At 39.1% G+C, this 12625-nt stretch overlaps 1 long non-coding RNA gene across 2 annotated transcripts in view; it reads left to right on the top strand.

Annotated features, from left to right (window-relative positions):
• Positions 1-3978: 3978 nt before the first annotated feature.
• The window catches only part of LOC107203975, a 95266-nt gene continuing 86619 nt past the window's right edge, over positions 3979-12625 (top strand). For both annotated transcript variants that reach the window (XR_001521426.3, XR_004497294.1), the window contains exon 1: positions 3979-4154. This is a non-coding gene — a long non-coding RNA (uncharacterized LOC107203975). The remainder of the gene's footprint in view (positions 4155-12625) is intronic.

The following is a 12625-nucleotide window of genomic DNA, read 5'->3' as shown; positions in this document are numbered from 1 at the left end:
AGATTTTTTAGGTTGTGAGATCCAGAAGGGATTGCAGTGGCTTTGCAGAAAATGATCAGAATTCTTGATAATTTTGGGAACTCTGGCACTCAGTAAGGTCAGGTCTTACACTTATGCAAATTTTCATGCAAATGTACATTTTGAATTAATAAAATCCCGAAGTGCAGTATTTAAATAAGGAATAATTAGGTACTCATTATTAGTTGAGCCTGCAGTCTTTCAATCATAAACTAAGCACAGGTTAACATTACCTTACCATGCCAAAGGTAACTGTGGGACAATCCAAGAACTGTGTTTAAGGCACAGAATTTGTTCATTCCATCTTCTATGCTACTGTTATCAGTTTTCTAAGAAGAGTAATAGACCTAAACCACGGAGAATGCCAAGGGGTTTTCTTTGCTGAGGTTGTTTTCTTGCTTACAAGATGTTAAATACTGGAAGAACTAGTGTAGTCTACTTTGGGGGAAAGGAAACTGAGGGTTTGCAACATCTTTGAATATATAGAAAGATTCTACAAAGAGAAAAATACTCTATGCTCACTGGACTGTGAAAAGACATAATAGACTGAGTTTACATGTATGCCTGCAGCCAGAGATACTTAGATTAGACCTCAGAAAAAACTTTTCTAGTGGTAAATGCAGTTAAATAATGGAATTAGTAATATTGTACTCTCAAGTAAATGTTGCTGAATGAGGCTCTTTCTCCTGGGAAATGCAAGGATGTCCCTTCTGCAGCCCAGCTCCAGGAATCTGTACCAGCATTGCTGTGCAAGGGACCAGCAGGATGGTTAAAGGAAGTGCTTCACGCCAATCTTCATCTCTAAACTTTCAATTTTTGTGCATTTCTGTCTTCAGCTTTGCTTGCAGAGACTGGACCACTTATTTTGAGTCATCATCCCACCAGAATTTTTACCTTTATACAATCTTTCTAATGTTCACCTTCCTCCACGCTCAAGTCTCTTTAGTTAGCAGCACTCACTGCTTACAGAGAGAGGGAAAGATTTCCTAAGTATGGCTGAGCTGCTGCAGTTCTTGAATTGTCTTAAGGCAACGTCTTTCATTCCCTTAATTGTATATATAGAGCGTCACTTGGATGTGTGAAATTAACTGGATGAAGCTGATTCTCTGGTTATGCAAAAAGATGATGCAAAGAGAAAGGGATGAGTTCTAAAAATTAATGGCAAAAACTTGCCTCTATTGAAACCAGTGGAAATTTTCACTGACTTTGATGGGGTCATAAATTCACAATAATCCTTATATTTTGGCACAAATTGTTAAAGATGCAATAGCTTCACTGGAGCCTTGTCAGTGTACAGGAGAACACAGTTCTGTAAGTCTGGGGATTCAGGAAATGATGTGTTTCAATATGTGGGTTGCTAAGTTAACTCAAATGCACTGTGAGTACAATATGAAAAGCTAATCTAAAGTAATAAAGCTAATGTGCTGTTGGAGTATCCTGAGGATTTGGTCAATGTAGTTCTTGAATGACGGACATGATTTCAAAGATATAAAATAGTTTAGAAAAGCACATTGGAGTCCATTTTAGAGGAGCATCTTACTACTTTTTTCAGTGGAAATGAAATCTTTGCTGTGGCATGAACTTTGGGTTGATCTATCTTCAGTGTAGTCACAAATACAATTTACTGTTATTACAACAATTTGTTGTTTTTAAAGCACTAGCAATGTTCTTAGTAATTTGCAGGTAGGGGTTTAAAGAAAAGCTGTTCCCCAAAGGAAATAAAATGCATGCCTTTTGTAGATAAAAGAACAACATATATGTTGTGTAGCACACAGCATACTGAGCAGGTGCATGCTTTAATAATGAACTTAGATCCTGTATGGATACAAAAGGGAGAAAATCTTTATTGTTTCCTCCACTGCTGTATTGTTTAAGCTTCCTCATATACGTTTTCCTGTTTCACTGTGTAGGCTCCTATATATGCCTTTAGTACCTTCCATTCCCATGAGTAGAGGAAAATGAACCAGCAGTGTTTTTCTAGGAGAGACACTGTCTTTTCTGCCATGGCAAACAGGCCACTGGGGGCCCTGAGCCTCAGCCCAGCACTGGCTCTGCAGTGCTGGCAGAGGTTACCATGATGACGGTCCAGAAAGGGTGGCAGTCACATGCATGTTTAGCATGTTTAGCTTTGTATTTCTATGTTGTATGTGCTGTGAAGGTATAGCCCACAGGTTTTCCTCAGCTCTGGGACAACGGGAAGACTTCTGTCCCCTCCTTTGTTTGGGGAAAGGAGGAAAAATACCGGTTTGCATATCAACTCAAACTGCAAATTTCACTGAAATCTTGCTGTTGTAAACAGATTTCAGTAAAAGTTAGTCAGCCAAAAAGTGTTGTGACAAAAACTTTTGTCTTACCTTCAGAAAATATTCTACCCAAGTAATGGGTTCTTTCCAGTGGCACTGCAGGGAAGGGGAATAGAAGCAGCCATGCTCTTTGAGGTGGACATCAAACAGGTTTAATGCACAGGAAGAGCAAGTCATGTATTCCCACTGTGCTGAGAAACCAAAGCAAGTTCTGATTCTGATAATGGCATCTCCTGCACATCTAGCTCAGCGTGTGTGTGTTCTCTTCATGTGCTCCCCATGCAGCCTCAGCAGCTGGGGGATGGCTTTGTCATTGTGTTTTCCACTCTGTGTAGGTAGGTATGAGCTAAAGTCACAGAATATTCAAAGGCTGATAAACAGTTACTTAACCTTTATACCACCAAACTGTTTTGCTTTGTCATCATGCTCCTTCTCCTTATAAACTCTTATAAACCCTGCATGTGTGTTGCTGCAAAAGGAAAGGCAGGCCCTGTTGTTCCTGTGGCAGATGAAAATTGTTTCTGGGGATGACTTGAATTGTCATGTAGAAACAGCTGCTATCTTCTTGTGTTTATTTTCTTTTGCCTTTTTCCATTTAAGTTTTGTTTTATTTTGTTCTACTTGCTGACTGCAATTGACATCTGTTTATAGGGACAGCTAAAATGAAAGCAAGTAAATGAATAAGTTGACTTGCAGCACAAAATTGAATGAGTTGTTTAGATAGATCTGAGAAAATGTCTTTCTTTGACTAGCTGTGAAAGCTCCTGCATCCATTTCCTTTACGTTATAAGAGTACTGAATTAACCAATAAATTGAACTGAGCCTGTTTCCTTAAAACCTGACAAAAGTTTAGATTTTTAAGCAAAGTCAGACTGCATTCACATCCGTGTTTTTTATATGTATTTTGTGCACAAACCTGAGGAAAAGAATCCTTGTTACAATATCTAAGTTGAAAATAATATTTTGCAGTGATTACATGAAGCAAATTTTGCATTTAAAATTTTGAAGCACTAGAAATGGAGATTAATTTCTCAAAGTTTTCTTTGAGAAAAGAGGAAATTACTGTGTAAGTAATAGATCATCTTATTGTAAGGCTTTTGCTCAATAAGCACTATTTACTGCATTATACAGGACAAGTAGTTAACGTGCAAATGTTAATGGTTGAACAAGAAGAAAGATATCAGACAAATTATTCATAGTGCAGAGTGATTTGACTTTTTTTTTATTATTGTGATCTTTTAATCTGACCTCCTTTATAACATGGTAAAGGAGACTTGGATTAATTATTTCTTAATTGAAGCACAGTAGAGCTTCTGGAAAGATGTCATATCCTACTTTAAAAATGACCATGATAGAGGTCCCGGTATAAAATGTGGCAAAGGACGCCATGTCCTGGGTTGATTATGATGTTAAATTGTATCCCCATCCGTCCACCTAACCCAGACACAGATTTTGTATTTTTAAAATTCCATCTGAGAGTAAAAGTGAGTGGAAAAGAATCACCGAGTTTGTTATCAGAGACTGTACTTGCTCCCCCCCCGCGTCGGGAGTTTTGACTACAGCACAGACAGACAACAAGACACAGATCGCCTTGGCTTTCCAACTAGCCGGAGCAGAGAGGTCTTCCTGGACTGTTTTCTTTCCCTTTTTCTGAAACGAATCGAACCTGCTCTGGACTGGGGACTCGGGGGAGCACCGGGAGCTTGCACCCGTGGACTACCGGGAGCCCAGCCTGGGCAGCGGCATTTTCCAGCGCCAGAGGGATTGATAACAGAGCGAACACCCACAGGAAAGAGACCCTCTGAATTTGTCATCTCTTCTGAAGGGCGAGAGGTTTTGTAACTTGATATCATTAATTTTTGTGCTGGGTAGTGCTGTGCCTGTGAAATAAACAGGTTTTTTCCACTTCTCTCAGAGAAATCTCTTCCCGAACCGGTTGGGGGTGGGGGAAGAAGGGCCACATGGGTTTGCTTCCCGTGGGGGGAGCCCCACTGGAGGTTTTCTCCTAAATTTGCCCTAAACCAGGACACTCCAGTAATTGTTTGTCCTCTTTATAAGATTTGTTTCTTTTTTCTCTAACCTAAATTTCTCTCTTTTTGGTGCTGTATGTAATTTTTTGTTACATTGAAGAACCTATTATTTATAGGTTTTTTCTTTATGTTCTAGTTATTTCACTCTGTGTTTGGTTGTCCCTTTATTTTGCAAATGGAACAGATGCAAGCATGATTCACATGCTGATAAATTGTTTCTATATTCAATGGGAAAGCTGTTTTATGAAGGAATAATCTTTATAATAATTTCTAATTGCTTAACATAAAATAGTTTTTTAATTTAAAACAGGAGAAATAGAGACTTTAGAACTCACAAACAGAAGTCAAATGACAAGAGGATAAGACAACGTAAAGGCACAAATTGAGTTTAATGTATAGTGAATATTTATGATGAAAACACAAAGGTAATCAGCTGAATTGAGTTGAACTGAAGCAAGAAGGTAGGACAAGGTGCTTGCTGTAGCAAACATAAAGCTAGAATAAGACAGCAGCTTTCAGAAGTCAGTCTTTGCTTTATTTCCCAAAGACAAAAAGTCTTTCCCAAGTGTTTTCTCTCTCCACTCTTCATGAATGCAGGGGTCTCAGCAGGACCAGCCAAGGAGGAGAAAGATTTTCCTTGTGGCACTGGCCCAGGCAGGGCTTCTCAGTGCCCTGGCACCTCCCAGCTTTTGTCCAGCCTGTCCCAGTCAGAAGCTGGAGGACTCTCAGCTAGTTAAGTGCAAAAATCCTAACTCAGGTACCGAGCTAGAGAGCTGAAAATCAACAACGATCACCCCACTGGGTGGCAAATGGTAATTTCTACACCTGTAGCTAATTGCTGAGCTGTATTGGCTTTCCAAGTTGATTTATTAGGTGACTCTTTGTCACACCAAATTGCCATGACTGTGAACCCAAGCCTTTTGTTTTAATTTTGGATAGGTGTTAACAGCTCCCACTTCCTGCCTTCCCACAAAGTGCATATTAATTTATTTCTGAAAAAAATATTGCAATCTTTTATTACCCAAATGAATTATTTCATTCTTCTGTGGGTCACCACATCCTACACCTCTTCCATTAATGTGGAACTATTAATGGAGGGAAAACCCCTCACTATTTCTTGTTTCTGTATATGAATATTAGCTCCAATTTGAAGACCATGAGTTACATTCTAATGTTCTGATTTTTTTTTTTTCACTGATAAGTTTAATCAGTATTTTTTTTTTGGTAGGTAATTTGAGAACTAAAATATGATTTTTGTGTCTCTTGATTTGAAACATTCTGACATAGATTTTCACCACAGTGAAAAGATTTCACCATTGTTTACTAATTCTGTCCAGCCTTAGGTGCTTTCCATTTTCTTCCCTTAGATGGTGCTAATAAAGTACAAAGAGCAGACCCAGACTGCAGTGTTTTAGAAAGAACACGAAGTACAATGAAGGCTTGCTTGGATTCTATGAGCAATTTCTTTCCTCCTCTCTGTGTTACATTTCTGCATTATTTGTGCTTATTCAGGCTCCAGAATGACACTATATAAAAGTATCAAATTTGGTAAACAATTACATCTGATGACTATATGTTCATTTTGGAAAACTAGAGGAACAAATGCTGTCTGTATCTGAGCTGCAAAACGAACAGACTTTTCATTAGCTTTGTACACTCCCAGGGAAATCTTGCTGCCAGTATCTGAACTCTGGGAAAATGAACTTGTTTTGTTGGTAGCCAGTGTTATTCACCATTAATTAGGGGCTCCCACAAACAACCTTTTCTTTACTGTGTAACAGTTATGCCTGTGCACAGAAGCATAGAAAAAATTGCTCAGTAAAAAATTAAGGAGAAGAGAATCTCTAGCAATTTTTCCTTTCAATGCAAATGTCAAGGATGTGTAGACCATCTTGAGTAACCATATTTCTGTTTTTTTCCTCCCTGTAATCCTGAGTATCAAGCTGTAGAAGAGTAGTTCTATTATGAAATTTCAGTATAGCATAGAGTGAAACTCTGTAATAAAATTTTGCCACATGAGGATTTTACTCTTTCTCAGGGTAATTTAAAATACAAGCCACACATCTGACTATTTTGCATGTCCAGTTTAGAGGTAAATGCTTTCAAAAGTGCATCCATGACCTGAAGACCAGGAACAGCAGCATCTGCAAGAAAAGTGACAGTTCATCAGAGAGATCTCAGCCTGCCCATGCCTTTGGCAGCAGAAATATCCTTTCCTTCTTTCCCCCCTCCCCACCACCTTTGTCTCTCCTGGCTCACCATTTCTTTGCTCACACAGGCAGTTTTCAGCCTGCTTGGTTGGTTGGGGCGTCTGTTCAGCACATAATTGATCATGACTGCCCATCACTGCAGAGGAAGAGGCACAGAGCTTGGGAGGGCAGGAGTGGCATGGGTCTAGATCCCAGGACCCTGCAGAGCTGAGTGCCCAGAGAAACCATGCAATGTCAGCTGTGTCCTGCCTGGGGATGCTGCCAGGATGTAATTAGCACTTCTCTCTCAGGAGCAATATAACTAAGTTCACCTACAATACATGGATGAGAGAGACTTCACTGTTTATCAAATCTAGTTAGTTTAATTTAAACCCTCTAGGTTAGCCCAGCAGTAGATCTCTTTCTTTTCTGAACCTTCACTCATATTCATTATTGATTTTTCCTGAAAGATGTCAAGGCAATTACCACATGCCACTTTATTTTATCCTTTCCAGAAGAACCTTGAATGAAGTTTTAGGACACTGTGAAATCAATGAACATTCACTCCAATCAAACACAGCCAACACTTTTTGTTGCCTTTGAGGTACATGTTTAAAGTGCTGTCCTGATTAGAGTGTGTCTGTGATTGCTAATGTATGGTGAGTCCCACATTTCTATAGCCCATCTACCTCACATGGCTCACTTTGACAGGCCAAAGTACACTTACATGGGCTTCTTTGAATTTAACCATCTGGTTCAGGAATTTATCCATTGTCTGTCTTTTCATTTTTCTATTGAAGAGCCAATTTCCAGTGCTTGTAGCAACCAGAGGTAAAATCTAAACATTAAAGCTCTTCTTTACTCTTTCATTACCTAATCTTACATTTTAGATTAAACCAGTGACATAGGAATGGTTTCCCAGAAAGATGTAAAGTTAAGCTTCCCTCTGGTGAAGTCTATGACATTCAAGCTTTGTGAAAATTCTTTTTTTTTTTTTCTGCTTTTTTAGCACAGGCTTTCTACGCCATCACAAAGCTTTGTGTATAATTATTACACACAGAACTATAACAAAAGAATTTTGCTAGTTTCCAAAGACAAGGCCATGAATTTTTAAACAGAGAGAATCAGAGGGGTTTATGCAATGTCGTGTCTCTGATTATAAGATTTTAGTTAAATAAGCATATTCTATTTTGACATTGGGCCCCAGCTCCATTCAGTGCACAATATGGACAGAGATCACTTAATGAACAGATGTTCAGTTTTGGTTTTCCTCAGCGTGTGGCATTGGGCCCTATTTGTCAGGTTTCCACTCTGATGACTGCTCAAAATTTCTCATTTTCTCTTGAGTTATGTGACACTTGTCACAGCATTAGGGCAAATCCCAGTTACATGTCAGCAAGTGAACTCCTGTAGTCCTTGTTTGACTTGTTGGACTGTAGCATGTTTAATTTGGAAATTCTTGTAATTGTACCTAATTCCTAATGTTGCTCTTTATTCATTGACAGTTCCCACAAAAGCTTTATTCATAAATTGAATTAAATTTTTAGATTTCTGTGTTCTATGATGAGTTGATGTTCTTTGTATGATAAACCATATAATAGCATTTTCTCAAGTTCCCATTTAGCAGAACAGCCCATCTACTGCAGAGTTTTCTGGGGCTAAATCTTGCTTTTAGCCCAAAATTTAGGTAACAAAGATGATGTAACTGAGCTTAAATGGTTTTTGTTATCCACTGTAGATGTTCTTAAAGTGCTGCTTTCACATTCATTTGGCCATTCAGAGAAACTGGGTTTTGCTGGAGCATTGAATTTCATGGTTGTGTTTTGGTTGAAAGACTCAGGGTGCTGTGTCCTGGCCAAGGGAACACCAAGGCTGACACTCCCTTTACAATGCAGATTTCCTATTGTTGCACATACTAGCTAGTACTTGATTTTTTTGATACAAAATATCCAGTGGTGCCAGGTAATAATAAACGGGATCAGAATTGCCACCAGATGCATCCTATTGCAAGTTTCAGTTTTTTGTTTGGCAAAACTGAGTGCAGATTGGACAGGAGGATTTTAGTGAGAAATCAGTAGGGAGATCAGTGGTATTTTCAGCTTTTGAGTGTTTAATTTGCAGTCTTGATATTTAATATGGAGTTCCTCACTAAACTCATGCTTTTACATCATTCATTTTTAAGGGATCAATGGGGTGGAGTGGTTACACAAAGAGGGATCAGTTCAGAAAACAACTTGTCATAGTTTTGAGATCTGTACCATAGCCTGTGGAAGTGAAATTGCAAACCCAGATACTCCTAACAGATAGTTTTCTTGTAATGGTTTAATTCCGAACAGTGTGAAGATAGAGAATATGTATAAAAAACTTTAAACTTGCTTACTTCACAAGGTTTAAAAGCATTGTTGTTAAATTATGCAGGATGGAAATCCTCTTGTGAAGCAGTAGTAATAACCAGTCAAGAGGAGCTGCTTCTGCAAAAGCTCATTAGTGTATTTCTACGTGTTCGGAACTATTACCAAATTCTGCTTTCTACATAAATATTTTTAGTGTTTGAAACAATAGCTGCTACACTTAAAGGAATGCTGGATGATTTCTGGCACTGTAGTTTTTTAAACAATAGTTAAAGACACTGGCTTGAGAATACTTGTATGGACAAAAATTATTTTGTTTGTTATGATTTGTGAGGCTATACTAATTATGAGTTCTTAATTCTCGGACTCCTACCATCTCTGAGCTAAGAATTTTGACAGAAGTGTTTTTTTCACTTGATAATTGTCACTTGGATTCTTTATTCTTTACATTATTCATATCAGGATTAATTACTCTCCTCTTTAAAACAGTCGTCCAAAGCAAATGCAGAAACAATAACATAGACCCCTGGTGACCTGTCTTACTGCATTCATAATGAATAGCAAATATTCATAACTATCAATTGGTTGTAGCTTACATGTAGACAATAATTCATGGAAACTAACTGGGAAATATGTATGGACAAGAAATAAATACATAGTAATCAAAATTGGTTCATGAATGACTTGCCAACCCAAAAAGGGGTGAATTTTTTCAAGAATACGGTTCTGTGCAATTTGCTGTGCTGTCATTACCTGCAGATATCCCTTGAAAGGTATCAATGTCTATGTACATTCTGCTTCGAGCACAATTATTTGCACCTCTGCTGGGCTGCTAAGGCACAGAATTCAGGACAGGTGTAACGCAGAGTGCACTGCCGGGGGCTAGAGATTGGAAACTGACTCTCCTTAATGTAACAAGCTAGGATAGATCAAGATTTCTCAGGGTTTTGAATGCTAAAAAACAAAATCAAGGTCCATCTCTAATTGAGCAGGACCTGGAATGAATATAAATTATTCCATTCACCAATGCAGCAATGTGACCTGCTAAGGAGAAACAGGCTCACAAAGGTGTTTTTGTGACTTTGTTGCATCCCCAGTTTGAGCTCCTCCCAAGATGATTCAGCTCCTTTAATGGCAGAGCTGTTTCAGGCTGATTTTAATTCTGCCTGGGCATGGCCATTAGGAGAACAGCAACAAAACTCCTTCCTTAGGCATGTCTGTTCACCCTTTCCATGCTGGATTTATCCTCCTTGAGAATGACAACTGTCTTCAGCCAGTTAGTTTTGTTGATCTCATCAATATTTGACTCTGTCAGAAAAATCCAAGCAGTACAGTGCCAAAAATGGATGTCTGCCAGCTGATTTACTCTCAGGCAGATTGTTCCTGAGTCCCTGTAAAAACATCAGACCAAATGTATGAAGTAACATGCTTATTCTGTGTTCTCTCCCCACCCAAAAATATAGACATAAAAAAAACCCCCGAAAAAACAGTTCTACACCATCTTCTTTTTCAGTTGATTTATGAAATGTCAGGAGTCTAACAAGCCTGTCCTGTACCAAGAATAAACTTGGATAAGGTGAACTATGTTCCAAGTCATGGCTCTGGAAACTCCGACTGCTTTCTCCAATGGGAATAGGCTAGCAGGAAGGGCAAGTCCTGTAAGGATACATTTTGGCTCTGCATTCTCAAGTTCTTGAACTTCCTCTTGAAACTTTTTAAGATATGATGTTTTTGACATGAATCAGGTGAATCTCCTTTGAAATCCTTTCAAAACCAGGGCAACAAATCTCGCACAGTTTCAAAAGGTTAAAGGACCTGGATGAGTGATCAGTGCTCCAGGGAGCAGCACTGCCTGGTGAGCCAGAGCCCACAGCACCACAGAGATTCTGTTTCTGGTGCACCAGAGAGGAAAGAGAAGTTGCCCTGTGTCAGGAAGTGCTGATTACAAAGGGCACTGCATGTGACTGATTTGCCATAATCTCTCTCTCCTGCAGAGCTTAGTGCTGACAGTAACCCTGGGTCTGGCCACTGAGAGGAAAACATCCCACAAGCTTTCTGAATGTCTCAACAGAATCTACCAGCTTCCAGTGGGGAGCTGTGGGAGATAAGCTCTTCTGAAACTTTGGTCCAACTCTCTACTATTACACCTCAATTTTAAAGGTTTTGGGGACCCTAAAATTTCTGGCCATAAAGATTTTCTAAGTGGCAATGATGATTTCCTTTTATATATGAAACTAGAAAAGAATACAGGGAAACTAGTTGAAAAGTAAGTCTACCACAATGTAAGCTTTGCAGCAGAAAATATCAAAATAGGTAGATAATGCAGCCTCTAGCAGAGACAGGCAAAGCGCTAAGATTCAGCAACATACATTGTTCAGCATTTCAGAAAAGCAATAGTCATTGAAAAGGCTGATCTGTGGGTGGTGAGCAATCAGTGAGATGTTCTTAGATAGAAATGGCTGAAAGTCTCATTTAAAAGCAACCTTTTTTCCATTTGAGTGAGAAAGAGCAGCGGGTATATGGTTTTCTTGTAGCTGACAGACTTCAATTTGTTACTCAAGAAAAAATTTTACAAATGTCTTTTTGTTGGCTAATGTGTAAATGTGAATTGCCAAAGACAATATAATAATGTAAAAGGACCATCAGGCAGTCAGAGCAGCTATGCTTTTGGATGAACATGCAGGATAGGGTCAAACAGCCAGATTTTTAATTTGACACTTTCCCAGTATGAAAACTATCTCCCCTGCTAATGTAAGGAGAGAGGGGTGAGGGGGAATGCACCACAAGTGGAAGCAGCCACAGGGGTCCCTGAAAGTAGTTGTATAATGATTATTTGACAAGGCTTCCTGGATGCTAACAATCCCATTAAAAATAAGTTGGCAAAAACATTAGGATCCTGAACTGACTGAAAATTAAAGAAAAGAAATGAGGAAGGATTAAAGTAAAGCTCAGAAGTAAAGAGCAACCACTGAGTATGTCCATGGTGGGAGTCTGTGAGCCTGATGGGAATCTCTGGGTAATTAGCTGTATTTAACTTCCGTCTTATATTCTAAAATACTTTGCTCTTTCATCTTCTCCCCCCTCCCCCCATATTTTCTTGTAGACCATGAATTCTTGGAGGTCACAGTCTATACTGGGACACCCAGCTTTAGGCATTGTACACTCACATCATTAGAGATAATTCTTGCCTGAAGAACTTTACATTTACCAGGCAGGGAAGAGAAATAGGAGTATCACAGGTCTGCAAATGAGAAGCTGAGGCACAGAGAGGTGAAGAGATGGTTTCAGAGATGCTCAATTTTCAGTTGGACTCCTATGAAAATTGTGTTTTTCCAGAAATCCTGACACCTCTAAAGTGATGCAGATATAGAATTGTTTAAGTTGGAAAGACTTTTCAGATAAAGTCTTGTTGCAGTGTGTTTCTTGTTAATATGGTATGTTCTGCTATTACCTAAGTTGATGGTTTGGTCCAAATGAGACCCTTCCACCCCATGTTGTCAATCTACCCTCAGTCTCCTGTCAATCTGTCGTAGGCCCACCGCATGCTTGGAATTCCACTTCGGAAATCCCCTAAACTTCAACACTTGATTAGTCCATGTGACCCAACCTTCTCCCTCTACCTCCCTCATTGGATGATGATTTTGTGAACCCTGCCTTTTACCCTCCCCAGGATATCTCTGATTAGCTGATGCTTTGTACCCTCCCTTTGAATCGCCTCCCTATTTCAGCTGTTG

This window comes from Parus major, chromosome 4A, assembly GCF_001522545.3.
Source record: "Parus major isolate Abel chromosome 4A, Parus_major1.1, whole genome shotgun sequence".
NCBI classification, from domain to species: Eukaryota; Metazoa; Chordata; class Aves; order Passeriformes; family Paridae; genus Parus; species Parus major.
This window is presented reverse-complemented; position numbering and strand designations above follow the sequence as displayed.